An 18,975-nucleotide genomic window follows, 5' to 3' on the forward strand; every position below is an offset into this window, starting at 1 on the left:
GGCTGGGGGCCAAGTTTTGATTTTTCTTCAGCAGCGACAATGTAGAATAGGAAAAAGTGGGTTGTGCCAGGGTTGGGCTTTGTAAGGTAGGACTGTCTAAAGGGCAAGGTCATTCGAGATTGCTGCACATTGGCCCTGGGATTTGGGCTGGGTTGTAAGAGAAGTCAGGTCAGTAAGGCACTGAAAAATTGGGTGAATGGGAAGGGGTAGAGATTGAAGATAAAATGAGTATGACATATGTGTATAATGGATAGACTAGGAAGTTCAGGGTTAAGACCAGGATTTTAGAGGTGAAGCAGTTCTGAGCAGTGACACTAAATATAGCCATAGAAAGGAGGAGTCTGAGAACTGTGATTCATTCCAAGGTATTGTGGATTGTCAGCATGGCCACTAATACTTGTGCATGATGGCTGGAGTTGGGATGGAGAAGATGACCATGACCTGGAAACCAGGTCAGGCACTTGGAGATTGATCTTAAGATCTGGAATGTCAAGTGGCCCGTAAAAGGAAAGAGTTTCCTGAAAATGAAAGAGGAATGTTCTTGGGGAGCTGTGATAATGTTTCTCTTCATCCTGGCAGCTCTACAGGCCACAGGCCAGTATATGATTGTTATGTACAAGTAAGTACTTCACTTATAAAAATGATGCTATTTATGGAGAACTTTGTTGGGGGGCTGGGGGAGGAGAGAAGAGGGAAGGACAGCAAAAGCTTCTCTAGGAATCTTAAAGGGAGGAGTAGGATTTTTCCAGGTAGAGGATGAGAAGAGGATTGCAGACAAGAAAGCATGTGCAAAGTCGGAGTTATGGGAAGATGTCTTGTTTGGAGAACTGTAGGTGGTTATTTCTGGAATAGAGAGTGATTGGGGGGACGACAGTTTGAAGCTGGAGAAGTAGGAAAGATCTAGGTCACGAAACCTATGCAATGGCAAAAGTTTTGAAGTGCCTGCATATGTGATGGAGAGCGTTGATTCACTCGTTTAACATATTGAGTGGCTACTCTTGCAGGCACCTGGACTAAGTACAGATGGCTTGGAAAACTCATGCTAACTGCAGCAAGGAACACTGACTTGGAGACACAATGGAAACAGGGTGTCTCTCACTGTAGTCCATGTAAGAAGATAGCTAGTGGCAGGCTGGAAAGGAGTGATGACCATGGGAAGTTTGAGGACATGAAGAATCAACAGGACTTGAGATTGGATTGTGAAGGCAAGTGAAGGAGAAGGATAAGTGAAGGATGGTTTCAACATTAAGTTTGATATTGACAATATTGAGAGATGCACATAGAAGGAATAGGTTTGAGGTTAGTCACAGGGAGATGGGAGGTAAGAGTCCAGTTTCAGGCATGCATATTTGAATTTGAGGTGCTTATAGGCCATTAGGTGGACAGAAATACTAACCACTTGTAAAAATAGTGTGAAAGCTATAGTTGAAAACACAAATCAGCGATCATCAGTATGTGAATGCAGTTGAAGCTGTAGGCAAAAATAGAATCTGCCAGGGGAGAGGCTGTAATAACACGAGACCCAAGGAGTGGCCCCTAAAGAGTGTCAACATTTAAGAGGCTGTTAAAAGGAAAAGAGGCTTCTAAGGACATTGAGAAAGACTGTTAAGATAACCAGCAACATACCTGGAAGCAACTAATGTGCTAGAAGCAAAATGAAGAAAGAACTTGAAGGAAGAGCAAGTGTTCAAGTGGTGTATTTGTAGAATGATGTTTCTCAGATCCTACTATTAAGACATTGTGGCAACAGGAAACTATTGCAATAGTCTGTGCAAAAGATGATGTGTGAGCAAGGCTGGTGGCAGTGGGGCCAAATTGAATAGATATTGATGGGAGTTGATTTGACAGAGTTTGGTGACTGATTAGATATGAGAGGTGAAGGACAAAGATGAGTCATTGGTGGATGGCTGATGGAGGATGTGGGTGGAACATATTTGAGGGGTCAGTTTGGGAATAAGTCCAGGGGTGTGCAAGACCAGTGGAAATGGCAAATCTGGATCATAAGATAAAGGTCAGGAGAACTGAGTTCCTACCCAAATGCTATAATTTGATAGTTGGCAATTTATTTAACCTCTCTGTTTCCTGGTCTGCTAAATGGGAATGATAAAAGTCTAGGATTGTTGTAAGGAGTAAATTTTTTAAAAATCCTGTTTAGTATATTCCTTAATATATAGGAGGCAACCCATAACTTAACCTCACTCTCTTTCTTTCCTTACTTCTTATTCACCTTTGTAACCATAGAAGCCTTCTTAGTGACAACTTGGTCCAGGAGTTGGTCACTTTGTTGAATAAGTTGAAACGGGGAGTCACAAAAACATACACATTCATCCTACACTATTTTGAGGTAAGACCAAGTCTTTTTTCACTGAATATAAATCCACTGGAGTTCAAACTCATTTTCTTGGCAAAAGTCAGACTTACAATTCTGTGATTTCCAGTTTTGGTCTTTTAAAACTGGAGCAAGAACAGAATCTTGTAAAACAAAGATTTTTACTAAAGTTTTTTCATCTTTTACACTTGTCTCACTTGTCCTTAGATGGACAGGATTTTTAGTATTTTCCTTAATCAGATTTTCCCAAAACACTCAATTAAATTTTCATAGAAACAGCACCCCCCCTTTGTTTTTTTTTTTTGTGAGGAAGATCAGCCCCGTGCTAATCCTCCTCATTTTGCTGAGGAAGACGGGCTCTGAGCTAACATCTATTGCCAATCCTCCTCCTTCCCCGCCCCCCCAAAGCCCCAGTAGATAGTTGTATGTCATAGTTGCACATCCTTCTAGTTGCTGTATGTGGGACGGGGCCTCAGCATGGCTGGAGAAGTGGTGCGTCCGTGCGCGCCCGGGATCCGAACCCGGGCCGCCAGTAGCGGAGCACGTGCACTTAACCGCTAAGCCATGGGGCCGGCCCATAGCACCCCTTTTTAAATACTCATTTTATTATAATATTTATGTAATTATAATAGCAGAGACCACTGAAATAAGCAGGTTTGGGAACCATTTTGGTTAAAACAGAAGTGGTTTGGTGAGAACAGAGATATGTGAGCATGTGAGATATGAATCCTCTATCCTTGATTGTGCGCCCGACCCAGGTGGGTGCTGTATGTCTGATTTCACAAAGCACATTGACGCCTCAGTGTGGACTCTCCTTATGCTTCCACAGAACTTTCATCCCTGTCTGTATCCATTCCCTCCTGGTACATTATAGGCCCTTTTGCCTACCTGAAACCAATCCCTCCTGTGCTTTGCATCCTATTCTCCCTACGTTTTCAGCAAATTGACACTGTCAATGACTTTTTCTGTATATTCAGTCATTCTCTGTCAACTGAATTCTAACTTGAAAGGAAGAAAGAAAGACCTCCTCCTACTCTGTCCCCTCAGCTGCCAGCCACTCATCCCTCTCCACAACAGACTTCTCTAGGTTGTCATCGCTATGCCCCTGACGCAAAATTCGAAGGACATTTTCCATCCTCAACTTTGACCTCCCAGCAGCATTTGTCGGCTTGCCCATCCCTTCCTCGAAACATTCTTTTCCTCTGGCTTCAATGATACCAAATTCTCCTGGCTTTACAGGTTCTAATCCTGTCCGTCTGGCCACCCTTTCGTCTCATTTGCAGGCTTATCCTGCAATTAAATGTCTGAGTTCCCAGGGCAGGTTCTAGCCCCTTTTTCCTTTCCCTGTGCTATCTCCTCAGGCAATCCTATTTGTGACTTCAACTACCATCTCCTCACCAGTGGGGCCACATTCCTATCTCTTGAGCCAGCTGCCTTCTCAGTATCTCCTCTTGGTTGTCTTCAACACTGGTCAAACTCAACATCGGCAAGGTCATATTTATAACCCCCTCCCAACCTGGTGTTCTTCCAGTGTCCCTGTACAGCTGCCCAAGTTGACAACCTGGGTATCATCTTGACCCCTGTGTTGGGCCCCATATCCAACACATCAAGTCTTGTTGATTTTACTTCAGAAATAGCTCTTGAAACCATTTATTTTTCTCCATTTTCTTATTACCCTCTGTAGGCTGTGTAGTGTATTGGTCACGAGGGTGGCCTCTGGAATTAACTTCTGTGTGCCTTATTTTTCATCTGCAAAATGGGTGTAATAATAGTATCTGTCTCATAGGGTTTTTGTAAGGATTAAATGAATGAATACACATAAAGCATTTAGAATAGTGCCCGGTATATATTCAGTATTCCCTACCCTTATTATGCTCACATGGATTACTGCAACAGCAGTTGTCTCAAATCCATTACAGCCCTTCTCCAGTCTTTTCTCCTTGTTGTCACTAGAATGATCTTTTTGAAACTGAAACATGACCCTGTTGTCTCTTTGCTTATAACATGTGAATGATTTACCGTTGCTCCTAGAAAAAAGGTTAAAAAGTCCTTAACATGCCCAGTGATGTATGGAAAGATTGTGTTTACAGCCTCATCTTGTAGCACAGCCCCCTCACGCTCTACACTTAAGCAATGTGAGCCATCCCTCAGTTACACAGATGTGCCGTGCTCACCCGCCCCCCTATTACTGGATCCTTGTACTGACTCCTCCCTCTCACTCAAACACTCCCCTCTGCTCCCCTTATCTCCTAGTCATTCCTCAGATTTCAGCTCAGGAGTCACTTTCTTAGGGAAGCTTCTCTGAATGCCACCCCTCACCCCTCTCCAGACAGTTCCTTTGTTAATAGGACAGTCTTCTTCAGTGGCCCGATCCCAGACAAGAATTAAACATTTGTTGATGGATTTATTTGATTAAGCACCATCATCCCCACTGTATTGATTTAGTTAATCACTATCTGCACATAAGTTAGAATTTATATCAAAATAACATTCTAACCTGCAAGCTGCGTATATTCAATCTTTTAAAGTTGGAATCTGAGTCTAAAATCAGAAGCCTAATTCCTGCCTTATCAGCATCTCCTGAAAATAGTTGCTGTTTTCTTCAATCAGCACACACAAAAGTGAATGTTAATGAGGCACTTACTTTGCTAACCCCTAATTCTTTCTCTGTGTTCTGTGTCCTTTCCTCCTCCATCCCTTCTGAAAAGGTCAAAAGATCCTGTCTGAACAGCAGATTTTGACCACAAGATGGCGACAGATTTCAAGAAGTAGCCGGTGAGATAGTTTCCATTCCTGTCAGGGTGTGTTCCTTTAAAAGAGTGTTGACGGGTTTGGTAATTTATGTAGCATCCTGTTTTGCGTCTTAGGTATTTCACTTAGTCCTCTTTACCTACAGCAGTAGAGTGAGCGTATAAATCATTGATCAGCCTGGAACACTGGAGAGTGAAAGGGATGGGGGCCAGATTATTCGTCATTGGGCCTGGACAACAGATATAAACCAAGGCTGTTCTGGCCACACAGGGACTTCTTTTCACGCCATCTAAAGCTGAGGTGAGCCAGATGACAGTATTTGTAGTCCCTCTGATTCTTACTGATGAGGGCTTGAAGTCAGAGAAAAAGGAGCGCTTACAATTAGCATTTGCACTTCAGCTCCCAGTGTATTACTCCACAAATCAGTTTCAGAAAATGAGTGATGAGAGGATGATTGATCCAAAGGCCACATGTTTACTTGTGGAAGTCAGGAGACCCTCCCTTTGGTGAGAGGTTATGGAAATAGCAAGGCTTTATGTTGAATAGTGCCTTTGATTTGCAAAATGCTCTCTCTTGTATTGCCTTCCTCAACCCCACAGCTTTGTGAGGTGTGAGGAAGGCAAGGAAAATGTTATCCTTACTTTACCAGGTAAAGAAATTGGGGTTCGAAGAGGTAAAGGAGCTTGGCCATCCATGGCCATGGCCGTGTAAGTGCCAGACCCTTAGAGAAGGGAAATAATTTCTTTTTTGCGTAAAGCATCCAAATCACCTTATATCTTTCAGCGCGAAGGAAAATAAATACATGTTTATTTTCTATTTTTATTACTAATACAAGATGAAGCCCTAATTTATCTGGACATTCATGGCAAGATAAGCTGAGAAAGTCATAGTGTTTATTTTCTTTTGTTTCCTCTCTACTTCCCTGATAGAGCAACCAGCCTTGGTGTCCTCTAGCTGGCTTTCCCTCACTTCAGAGGGACTCAACTGGTTTGGGCCCAGTGGGGTTCTAATCTGGATTGTCCAACAGGGAGAAGGACTTGCGAAGTGTTGGGAGACATTTAGGGAGAGTATATGGGGAATGCGTTTGGATCCCTGAGGATTGAAAACAGAAAGTTGCCCCCTCCTCTTCCATAGCCCAGGGAGGTGGCAGGTCTCTGATGGGGGGACTTGCACATGCTTGGGATCTGAACGCTGAGCTCCAGCTTTGGAAACTGCAGCCAGGTTCTCTGCGGCCACATTGGGCCTAGGGAGTGATGCTGTGAGTGGGCCTCAGGGGCCCAATATGAGCATCTCAAAGGCAGCCCTGAAGGACTGAAAAGCATAGGTTTTTGCTAAGTTTTCTGGGTTGTGTAGGACCATCGGGCTCTTAGGGAGGGACAAGTGTTTGCCAATAATGACTAATGTTGAATGTCTCACCAACCCTGGTGAATAGACTCAGAGTCACAGTTAATCTGATTTAGACACAAAGCAATTCAAAACAAAATACATAACAAGTCTTGCACTGAGTGTTGTCAAGTTAATTCATACTCAATGATGATGACATGTAAAAACAAGTTCTTAGCCCTCCTCCCCAGATGCAAAAAAGAAACACGGAAAGAAACCCAAGGCCCTGGCCTCTCTTGCCTTCTTCCTCCCTGTCCCATACCATCGGTCCTTTAGTGTTGCTGAGCAGCGTGCTCTGTGCTGCCGCAGCACCTTGCCTGGTGACCTTCTCTCACCTTTAATTCCCCCCTCAAGAGCCGCCTCTTCTGGTAGCCTTCCCTCTACCCCTGGTGCTCCCGTGGCCTTGTGTTGGTTCCCGTAGTGGAGCACTTCCCATTTGTCTTTCCTGCTAAACCAGTGTTCTCAACATGCAGAACCACCTGGCTGCTTGCTAAATGCAGGTTCTTGGCCCTTCTATATTTCAGGCCACTGAATCAGAATCTCGGGGAGGTTGGAACTATGAATCTGCGTTTTTAACATGTTTCCCCCCGGGGCATTACTATCCTTTTTTAAAAACCCGTGTACTGGGTTGAATAGTGTCCCTCCAAAATTCCTGTTCCCCTGGAACATGTAAATGAGGCCTTTGTGGAAATAGGATCTTGGCAGATGTAATCACATTAAGATGAAGTTATAGTGGATTAGGTTGGGCCCTACTCCAATGACTGATGTCCTTGTAAGAAGAGGGAAGGTCAGACACAGAGACACAGAGGCAACAGCACGTGAAGGTGGAGGCAGGGACAGGAGTGACGCATCTGCAAGCTGAAGGATGCTGAGGACAGCCAGCAACCTCCAGAAGCTAGGAGAGGCAGGGAACAGAGGCTGTCTCAGAGCCTCCAAAAAAAGGAATCAAGTCTGCCGACACCCTGCTTCCAGACTTCTAGCCTCCAGAACTGGGAGAGAATACATTTCTGTGGTTTTAAGCCTCTCAGTTTGTGGTACGTTGTGACTGCAGCCCTGGGAAACTAATAACAAGCCCCCTGCCCTGCCCTTTCCTACCTTCTATTACCTTAAGTTGTGTTTATTTCCTCTTTCCCTCTACAGGAAGTTATACTTCCTATTCAAATTATTTTAGTGCTATAGTGCACATGTGTAAATTTTTTTAGTAGTCCATCGGATGATCTCTTCGGGGATTCCATGTGTCTTTGGGAGGCTGAGCCCACCTCTTTCTGTAAAAGTGAAAAACGGCTCTCCTGCAGTGCAGCTTTCCTGTGCTGGTGTCACCCAGGGTGGGAGCTCGTGGGCCCAAGGAGGGTGCCACAGGGAGCGCTCGCTCTGGGTCAGTGGTGTTTGCTGCAGTGATTTGACTCCCCAGGCAGCTCTGGCAGGGTTCTGCGGTGGTGTGTCTGATGCCACGGCATGGGTGGTGCAGGCTGCCAGGGCAGCATGTCCTCACCAGGCTGGCTCTGCAGACTGCCCAGGGCGTTCGCCCTGCCCACACAGCCCTCGAGCTTGGGGCTAGCCCTTCCTGAGCTCCTGTGAGCTACTTGATGTTCTTTAATCATCTCCTTCCTGCTTAAATCAGCCCCAGTTGGGTTCTGTTGCCAGCAACTGAAAAGCTTGATTGTCATGGGTGGGCATTCATATTCTTTTTCCTTTTCTTTTTTTTAAATCAAAGATACTTGTTCAACAAAGTCTAAAGATAGATAATAATGTTCCCTCCTCAATAACAAGACCTTGTGAGGTAGTAAGTGTTCCATCCTATCCATCTTTCATGTTATTGGGGTTAAGTATTTTTGTTCCACCTTAGTCTTAACTAAGTAATTATTATTAGTCATTAATTAGTCATCATCATTATTGTTATAGTTCTCTAAGAGTTAAGCTTCTTTAGTTATACCAACATATTTACTGATTTCTTTGCTCTCCGTTGTTCCTTGCAATCCACTTCTTCCTTCTGGCTTCAATTTCCTTTTCACCAAAGTTACATCCTTTAGTAGTTCGTTCGCTGGAAGTCTTCACGTGGTACATTTTCAGTCTTTGTCTCAACATGTCTTTCTCTTCCCCTCCCTCATGAGTTGAGCTGGATGTAGAATTTTAGACTGTAGTAATTTTTCCTCAGCACTATGAAGTTATTATTCCATTATCTTCTGGCCTGTATTGTTGCTGATGAGAAATTTGGAAAGCTATAAATTGTCATTTTTTTGGTAAGCTGTCTATCCCTGCGTCCCCCAACACATACCCTGGTTATTTTGCTGTCCTGCAGTTTTACCACTGTGTTTCTAGGGGTAGATCTGTTTTATTAATGCTGCTCGGGAGGTGTGGTGGTTCTTAGGTCTTTCTTATTTCTGGAAAATTCTCAGCCATTGTCTTGAAATTATTTCTCCTCCATTCTTTCTGGTCCTTCCTGGGCCTCTGAGTAGACTAATGTTGGATCCTTCATATTTTTCAACTGTTTATCTGCCTGTGCTACTCTTTACTGGATTTCTTCATGTTTACCTTTCAATTTGTTAATTCTCTTTTCACCTATGTCCATTTGGTTTAACCTCTCAGTTGAGTTCCATTTAACTTTTCATTTAATTATCTGTTTATATGCATACACACAATCATATTTTTATATAAATACATAAATATGACCTTGTCAAACATACTTTTATATATGTGTGTGTATGTAATCCTTTTTTCTTTTCCTTTTATCTTGGCTCTTTCTTCCAGTTCTCCATTCACTTCCTCCTCTCTCTACCCTACATAACACATGTTAACAACACAGAGTACATTCTCCCACATTTTTGCCTTGGTCATTTAATCTTAGACTAATCCTTTATGTACAAATATATATGACATATGGTTTTGGCTATTGTTTGACAAAAACACAATCAGATACATGCTTCTTGATATATTACTCAAAGATACCTTGTGAAAATCCTTCCAAATCAACTGGTAAAATGTTAATTCATTGCTTTTAAGAGTTGGTTACTATTCCATGGTGTGGGCATGTTATAATTTATTCAAACACATTTTAACACTGGACTTTAATTGTGCTTGTCCAGTACAAGCAACGTTCCAATAAACATTCTTGTACAAGTAGCTGTGTGGACTCCTGCTGTTAGTTCCATGGGCTGGATCAGAGACTGGCAGACTTTCCCTGTAAAGGGCTAGATAGTGAATATGTTGGGCTTGGTGGGTGATGTGGTCATCACTTACCTCTGCCCTCGGCCCCACGCAGCCATAGATTATACGTAAACAAATGAGCAGCTGTGTTCCAATAAAACTTGATTTACAAAACCAGGCAGTGGGTGGGATTTGGCCTGCAGACCATAGGTTGCTGGCCCCAGGAATAGGTTATTAGAAGTGACTTTTAATATATATATTTTTAAAAATTATAATAGTAATTGCCAGATTGCTTTCCAAAAAAGCTGTAATAATTCACATGTCCCCAGCAATGTCTGAAATTACCCTTTTCCCTGAATCCCGACAACAAATAAGTATTATGAATACTTAGAATTTTTGCCAGTCTGATGGATGTGGGATAAATAGCTCACTGTAAGTTTAATTTGCATTGCCTTTAGTATTAGTAAGTTTGCCCATCTTTTCATATGTTTGTTGGCTATTTGAATTTTTATCATCTCTGAGTTATCTCTATGTCATTTGTCTTTTTTCTATTTTTTGTTCCCTTCTTATCACTTAATAAGGAACTTTTGTATATTGCAGAGACTAACCTTTTCTCTATTCTCTGCATTGGCACTATTCTTCTGAATCTATTTTTTGTCTATTAATTTTGTTTATGGTATCTTTTGCCATAAAGCATTTAAAAAGACTCTTTATAGAGTCATATATATCAATCTTTATTAAATAGCTTCTGGGTTTCCAGTCTTTGTGAAGAAGTTCTCTGCCACCCTTACTCTGAATGCATAGTTGCCTAGATTTTCTTGCAAGATTTTTATTTTATTTTTCGTATTTAAGTCTTTCACTTTGGATTTATTTTTATATGGTGTAAGATAGTGATCTGGGTTTATGGTCTTTCATTTCCACATATGACAGATGCCTGAGGTTTTGATTTCTTAGGGGTAATTTTTTTCCCCTACTCAAGTGCATGGATGACCAAATTTCTTGTCTCTTTCCTGGGTCAGTGTGCAGGAATTGCTAGTCTCCCTTCCATAAACAAGGCTCAGAGATTCATCCCAGGGCTTGGTTCCACTTCCTCTGCCCCCTGCAGCGTAGAGGCCAAGTCTCCATCCATGTGGGACCTTCACCCTCCAGCCCTAGGGCCTTCCTTGGTCAGGGCCCTAGCCTTAGTGGGCCACCATTCCTCAGCGCTGCCTCAGCTCTCTCTTTCTTCACTAGTTTTGATTTCTGTCTTTGTTCCTGGCCCCTGGTCATCTCTCATTTTTTCTTTTTCAGCTAGATTATGAAATACTGCAATTAAAAACAACTAGTATTGCATCCAACTCTTCTATGTATTTGCAGTAGAAGGGAAGGCCTGTCAGCATCACCTTAGTCTGTTGGGTTGCCAGAAGAGATCCCTAATAAGGGATATATATTTTGAACATTGGAAACCACGTGTACAGCACCTCTGGGCCCTGCATGAAATGGGTCCACGTCTCCATCACTCCCGAGGTTCTCTACGGTTGCTGCCTTCAGGCTGCTTCAGCACTGCCAATTCCTGTTAAACATCAGATCCTGTTCCAAGTATATTAGCCGACCTCCTGCCCAAGGGACTCATAATCTTCTGGGTAGCTGCTTGGTAAACTGTACAAAAGTAGTTGGTTCAAATTCTTAAGTGCTGCTGTTAAAACTGTGAGTCATGCTTTTGAGTGACCTTAACATGCGTGAAAGAAATTAGATTGAGAAACTTGGGGATAGAGTCCTACAAAAGTATATGGTCCAGTCAAGAGATCTCACAACACGTTGTCTCTGGTGGGGTGATAAAGGAGCACCAAGCATTTTCTGCTCTAAGTCAGAAAGCTAGAAGTGCCTTATGCTTTTTTTGTTGGTGTTTCTTTTTGTTTGTTTATTTTTTGCTTGTGTAAGTGAGGAGAGTGACTCCCCTGGAAAAATTTGCTTAGGCAACAGATAAGAATCAAGGAATGACATAGCATTTTCTGATGAGAGAATAACATCTTCTGTACCATAAGGTAAGCCTAGGAAATGTAACGTAAGCCTTAGATGTAAATTGGGTAAAACATGAGGTATGACTATGAAATTATGCTACTTTGGGGGGTATGTTATAGAAATAAATTTTATTATTTTTTTTACTTTTTAGTCATGAAAAGTTGATGCTGTTATCTGTTTTTGGAGAAGTACCTGTTTCTAAATGATAGTTCAGACATGTCTGGAAATCTCTCACATATTGAAAAATATGGTTTCAAAAAGTCTGCTCTCTTTTTTTCTTCTCTGTATTGATTTTTAAATTTATTTTTAATTTGTGTTGTCAAATAGGAGTGCTGCTTTTGGTAACAGAGGACAAGGTGATTCAGACCAACCTTCTTGCTAAAGATAAAGCTAAAGTAAAGCTGGATAAAATTTAAAGTTTAAAATTCAGTTTTAAGATCATCAAAAAGTTAACAAGGTAGTGAGAAATTACTGGCCAAGATCTGGGAGAAGACAGAAATCAAGAGAGCGAGCCTACTCTGGGGGCTCCTCTTGTCCAGGGGAACATTTGCAGATCTTGAAAGGGGGACTGAAATATTGGGCTGCACTTTTAACAATCTCTTGAGGCTTGGGAGAAAAAGCTGTGTGTCCAGAGCTTGCCAAGGCTGGGGGCCTGGGACACACGCCACACTTTGAGATTGGAACCCTGAAGAGCTGCCCCCTAAAAGTAAGAGGGGCTAGAACTAAATGAGCCCTCATACAGACCTCAGCCTCTCTTAAGTGATTTGTAAGGTCTAGAAATCTAAAACCTAAAATTAGAAAAGGATTAGTCTGGATTGTTAATGGTGCCCCCACGATTATGGCATAAGCAACAGAAATCCTCTTGGGAGCAAGCAATATCATCCTAGGCCTCAAATTATTTCTACAAACAAATTTTTAAATACAAATGTCTGGCATACAATGAAAAAATAGCATGGAAATACTTTTTTAACCTAATAAAATGTATGTGTGCTTGTGTGTGTGTGTGTGTGTGTGTGTGTCAGTCCGAAAGCCAGCTTCTTATTTGATTTTCAAAGGTAACACTTTAGAGGGGCATTCCCCTGAAGTCAGGAAGAAGACACGGATGCTTGCTACCTCTACAATTATTTAACATTGCATTGGAATGTTAATTACTGCAATTAAACAAGAGAAAACAATTAGACTCCTAAGAATTGGAAAGAAAGAGGCAAACTCTTTGTTGATAATATAATTGTATATCTGGAAAAAAACAAAAGCGTCAATGGAAAAGTACTACAAACCATAAGATAATAAAGTAGCACAATGTAAAATTAGCATACTGGTGTTATTAGCCTTCTTATATGTAACTCTAAGCAATTTGAAGATATAATGAAAGAGAAGACCCTGTATACAATACCAAAAATTTAAATACCTAGACATAAACCTAATAAGAAATATGCAAAAATAAGAGGAAAACTGTAAAACATTCTTGAAAGAGATAAAAATAGCTTTGAACAATTGAAAAAAATACCATATTCTTGAATAGGAAAACTTAACATCATAAAGATGTTATTTCTCCCTAAATTAGTTATAAATTTAATGCAACCTCAATAAAAATTTCCTCAGATTTTTTTCCCCCAGAACTAGACAAGTTGATTATAAAGTTTATGTGGAAGAATAAACAACTGAGAATAGCCAGGAAATATTTGGCAAGAATATCTAATGCATGGCTAATCCTATTAGAATATAGTAAAATATTTAAACTCCTCTAAATTAAAGCAGTGAGGTACTGGCTCAGGAAAAGACTTATAAAATAATGGATTGGAATAGAATGCCCAGAAATATAATTAAGAAAAATTGAGTATATGATAAAAAGAGGTGTTGAATCAGAGGGGAAAATTAACTTTAAATAGTGTTGGGGCAAATGAATAGCTGTAAAGAAAAAGAAAAAAATTGGATCTATTTTTCACAATGTATTCCAGAATAAATTTCAAATGTATTAGAGATCTAAATGAAAACAAAACAAAAACAGAAAAAAAAATACTAGAAGAAGACATGGGTGAATCTTATTTTTATAACCTGAGTGGGAGTTTTGAACTGACCAAAGAAGTCTAGAATCAATAAAAGAAGAGATTTGACAGCATTTAAAAAAAACAAAATAAGTCACAAGATAATTATAAATTGGGAAACATTTTTCAAGTTATATCAAAAGTACTAATATGCTGGGGCCAGCCTGCTGGTGCAAGCAGTTAAGTGCGTGCATGCACTCCGCTGCGGAGGCCCTGGGGTTCACTGGTTCAGATCCCGGCCACGCACCAACGCACCGCTTGTCAAACCATGCTGTGGCGGCATCCCATATAAAGTGGAGGAAGATGGGCATGGATGTTAGCCCAGGGCCAGTCTTCCTCAGCAAAAAAAAAAAGGGGAGGATTGGCAGATGTTAGCTCAGGGCCGATCTTCCTCACAAAAAAAAAAAAGTACTAATATGCTTAACATAATAAGGAGTTCCTTAAACTTGAGAAGGAAAAGGTCCACAACCTGATTTAAAAAATAAGCAAAGATATGAATAGAGAGTTTACAGAGAAGGTACACTAGTAGCCCTCATTCACGATAAAAGAAATGCACGTCAGAACTACTGAGATACTCTTTCTCATCTATCAGACCAAAATATAATCTCCATAGTTTGACAATGTAAATTTTGGCAAGGCTGTGTGAAAACAGGCACTTTTATACACTGCTGGTTGGGGACACAAAATGGTACAACTTCTATGAAGTGAAATTGGCAATATCAAGCAAAATTGCATGTGCATTCACTCTTTGATCCAGCAATCCTACTTCTAGGATTCTATCTCAAATATTGAATTGTAAGTCTATGAAGACATATGCAAAAGGCTGTTCACTGTGGCCTTCTTTGTTATAGCAAAAGGCTGGAACAACTCAAGTGATTTTTAGTAGAGTACTGGTTAAATAAACTATAGCATATCTACGAAGTGATGTATCATTCAGTTGTCAAAATAAACCAAGAGACAACTCCCATTTCCAGATATTATGGTGTAGTTAGTAGAAAACTGTTGCTTCTACTGAGAACAACTGAAAAAGATGGATACAATTAAAATTGATCTGTTTGAAGTTTTCAGACAACCACCGAGACAGCCTCTAGTTGAAGGGTCAAAATACCAGAGAGAAGGGAAACTCACTGAAGTGAGTCCAATGTTCTGAAAGCTGCTTTCCTCCTTTTGGCATTTGGTAGTTCTTGGCATTGAGAGAGGCTGAGAGACTTGGTGGAGGGTGGCCACGAAGAGGCAGAGAAGCAGCAGAGCTCTCAGCAGCGTTATGGGTCGGAGGAGATAAAACTTGGAGTCGGGGGTTTCCAAATCAGCTAGGATTCAAGAAGCCAAGGTTCCAGAAAACTGGGAGGTTCAGAGAAGCGAGCCTGACATTTGATGGTTTGCTCTTTGAAGTACTTGGTGAGTCTTAGTCACATAAAGTGAAAGGCTACGAAGCCAAGGAAAGCAGCTGGAAAGCAGAGTGGAATTTTTAGCAGTCTTATGTTGTTGTGGAGATAAAAATTGGAAATTGGGAACTGACTAGGAGGCAGCACTTAGTAAATGCTCTAGGCTTTCAGTCGAAACCCTTTAGAGGGAGTGCATTAGGGTAGATCAAGCCTTAGGACAACTCAACCTTGAGTCCTCTTAGTCCCTGATGGGATTGAGATAAACTGTCCCTACACTAGCTGCCTGCAGACCATAGAGAGAATCCTCTCTGGAGGAAAATCACTTCATCCAGAGCCTCTACACTCTTGCAGGCACAGTGATCACATTCAATCCAAAATTACTAGGATCCAAGAATGGGGGCCAAGAGAAAAAACATATACTCAGAGGTGTTCCAGAAACAGATTTAAAAATAACTGTAACTAATGTGATTAAGAAAATAAATTTTAGAAATGAAGAATTTTACTAGAGAACCAGAATCTATATTTTAAAAATGCAAATAGAGATTCTAGAACTGAAAAATATAGTAATCAAAATTAGAACTCAGTAAATGAGGTTTAACAGTAGGTTGGATACAGCTGAAGAGGGGTCTTGTGAGCTGGAGATAGAGCAGTAGAAAATATCTTGACTGACGTACAAAACGAAAAAAGGATAGAAAATACAGAAGAGTGTAAGAGACAGGGTGTATCATATGAAACATTCTAACATATGTAATTTGAGTTCAAGAAGGGAGGAAAGAGAACGTGGCAGAAGCAATATTTGAAAAGATAATAACCAAGACTTTCCAAAAGTGATAAAAAATTTTGAGTCACAGAATCAAAAATTACTAAGAACCCTAAGCAAGATAAAGGCAAAAAACTCTACACATTGGCACATTATAATCAAATTGCTAAAAATTGAAGACAAATGGAAGTTATAAAAGCAAGTAGAGAAAAAAGATGCATTCCTTTCAAAGAAGCAACAGTAAGGCTGAAAGTTACATCTCAACAGAAATTATGGAAACCCAATGATGGAATGACACCTTTAAAAGGCTGAAAGGAGATAACAGCCAGTCTAGAATTCTGTACCTGGTGAAAATATCCTTATAAAGTGAAGGCAAAATAAAGATATTTCCAGAAAAACAAAAACTGAGGGTATATATCACATATGTCACCGGTAGGCTTACATTAGAAGAAATATTAAATGGAGTTTTCATGTTCTGCATCACAATTGTGATGATGCTTACAGAAATTTATACATGCATTAAAATTCATAGAACTGTACACTAAAAAGTCAATATTTTTTTAAGGGATGCATTAGGCACAAGGAAAATAGTCCCAGATGGAAATGCAGAAATGCAGGAAGAAATGAAGAGCAATAGAAAAGATAAATATATGGATAAATGTAAGTGAATGTTGACTGTACAGCAATAATAATGTCTCTTGTGGTTTAAAATTCATGTTGAATTAAAATATATAACTATAATAACATGTAAGGCAGGATAGGGTAAAAATAGAGAAAAGTGTTCTAAGGAATGAACATTTTTTGGGACATGTAAATAATAATTTATATTAGACTATAATAAGTCAAGGATTCGTGTTGCAATCTCTAAGGTAAATACTAGTATAAGAATAATATAAAAAACAATGTAAGAATAGTGTAAGAAACCTTTAGTATAAGAATAGTAAAAGAATGTATAACTGAAGAGCTAGTGGAGGGAAAAGTAGTAAACAATAGTTAATTTAAAAGAAGGCAAGAAGGGAAAGAAAAAGAAACAAGACAGGTGAACTAAATAAACAACAAATAGTAAATAGTGAAGATGAACCCAAATATATCAGTAATTACAGTAAATATGAATGTACTAAACACCCCGATTAAAAGATATAGATTGTCAGACTAGGTTTAAGAACAAAACACAAGCTGCTTTGTTTGAGTTTATTCCAGGATAAAGCTTGGTTGATATTTTTTAAAAATCAATTTCATTCACCACATGGACGGAATGAACAAAGAGGAAACACTCTTAAGCTCTTTTTATGAAGCCAGCATGATTTGACAAGAAAATTACAAGAAAGGAAAATTACAAATCAGTCTCTCTTATGGACATGGATGCGAAAATTCTAAACAAACTTTTGAAAAATTGAACTCAGTGGTGTAGGAAAATGATAATATAATACAACTCAATCTATTGGGTTTAGATAAGAATGCAAGGTTGGTTTAATATTTGGAAATCAATCAACGTAATTCATCACATTTAAAAAAAAGGGAAGAAAATCATTTGGTCATCTCAGATACAGAGAATATATTTGCTAAAATTTGACACCTATTTTGATAAAAAAAAAAACTTTCAGCAAACCAGGAACAAATTAGATTTTTCAAAATCTGATAAGGAGTATCTACAAAAGAGTAATTCAGAAAACACGATACATAATGGTGAAATATTGAAAGTTTTACCTTGAAAATGGAAACAACCAAAGGATGTCAACTATTGCCATTTTTATATTGTATGGGGGTAATTTTCAAAAAGCAAAAAAGAAATTGAAGGCTAAAAAAAATGTAACAAAAAAAAGTTACTTATAGGGGAGTCAGGGAATAATATAGAGGGATATGGATAGACGTGAATCTTCTTGAAAATACCTTCTTAGATAGTTTTGACTTTGGAAACCTATAAATGTTTTATATAATTAAAATACAGAAATTTAATTAAAAAGGAGTGAAAGCAAGCAGTAAAAATGGTAAATGATTGGAAACAAATGAAACAAATATATATCAAGTTGATACCCTAATCACCAAGAGAAAAGTTTTATTCCAAGTGACTTTAAAATACAGTAATTTGACTGTACCTCTCTCAGAGGATATATTCTAATGGTAAAAATAACTACAAAAAAACCTGAAAACCTCAAATGTCATTCAGTATCTAATTGTTAGCAGTAATATTGCTATTATTACTTTGAAACTGTTATATGAGTATTGCAGGATAAGGCAAATAAATAATTATATTACTCTTAAAAGAAATCAGGATTTTCAGTGTGAGAGAAATGAGATAGAAGTATAAAGTCAACAAACTTAAGTAAAACCTTGTAATTTTATATTTAAATTAAAAATATAAGTATGAATTTGTGACTTTTCCCTTTTATATGAAAAAATCACTTTATTTCCTAGCTCTGTGAAATGTAAAGGCTAGACGAAATGATGACTTGTAGCAATGGTTACCCCTAATGCCCAGATTGTGGTCTTTAAACACCATTTAGAAACTCTAAAGGAAGAGTTTTTGGAGAACTTGATGATTTCAGGTCCAGGGAAGGAAAATACTAGTTGAATCTGGGACATCTTATCCTATCGGAAAGTGAGGAAGTAATCAAAGACTAATGAGATCATGTTAAAAGATCATGGGAATTAAGTAGAATAGGCTCTCACTGGCCAAAGATCAGAAAATTTGAGCTCAAAAAGAGAATCATGGCTATAACTCATAGAAACACATCAAATATATAAAAATCCGTAAGTTCAGAGCAAGATGAGCATGTACACTGTTGCCAATTCAACAGTGTACTAGAGGTTCTAGCCAGGGCAACTGGGGAAAAAAGAAAGAAAGAGAGAAAGAGAGAGATGGAGGGAGGGAGGGAGGAAGGAAAGAAGGAAGGAAGGAAGGAAGGAGGGAGGGAGAGAGGGAAAAAAGAAAGGAAGGAGCTTCCATATTGGAAAGAAAGAAGTAAAACTATCTCTATTCACTACTAAAAACTGTTAGAACTAATAAACAAATTCAAGATCAATATAAAATATCAATTGTATTTCTATACAATAGCAATAAACAATCTGAAAGTGAAATTAAGAAAATAATTCCCTTTATATTAGCATCAAAAGGGTAAAATACTTAGGAATAAATTTAACAAAAGAAGTGCAAGAATTGCACACTGAAAACTACAA

This window comes from Ceratotherium simum, chromosome 13, assembly GCF_057802395.1.
Source record: "Ceratotherium simum simum isolate JZ-2026a chromosome 13, ASM5780239v1, whole genome shotgun sequence".
NCBI classification, from domain to species: Eukaryota; Metazoa; Chordata; class Mammalia; order Perissodactyla; family Rhinocerotidae; genus Ceratotherium; species Ceratotherium simum.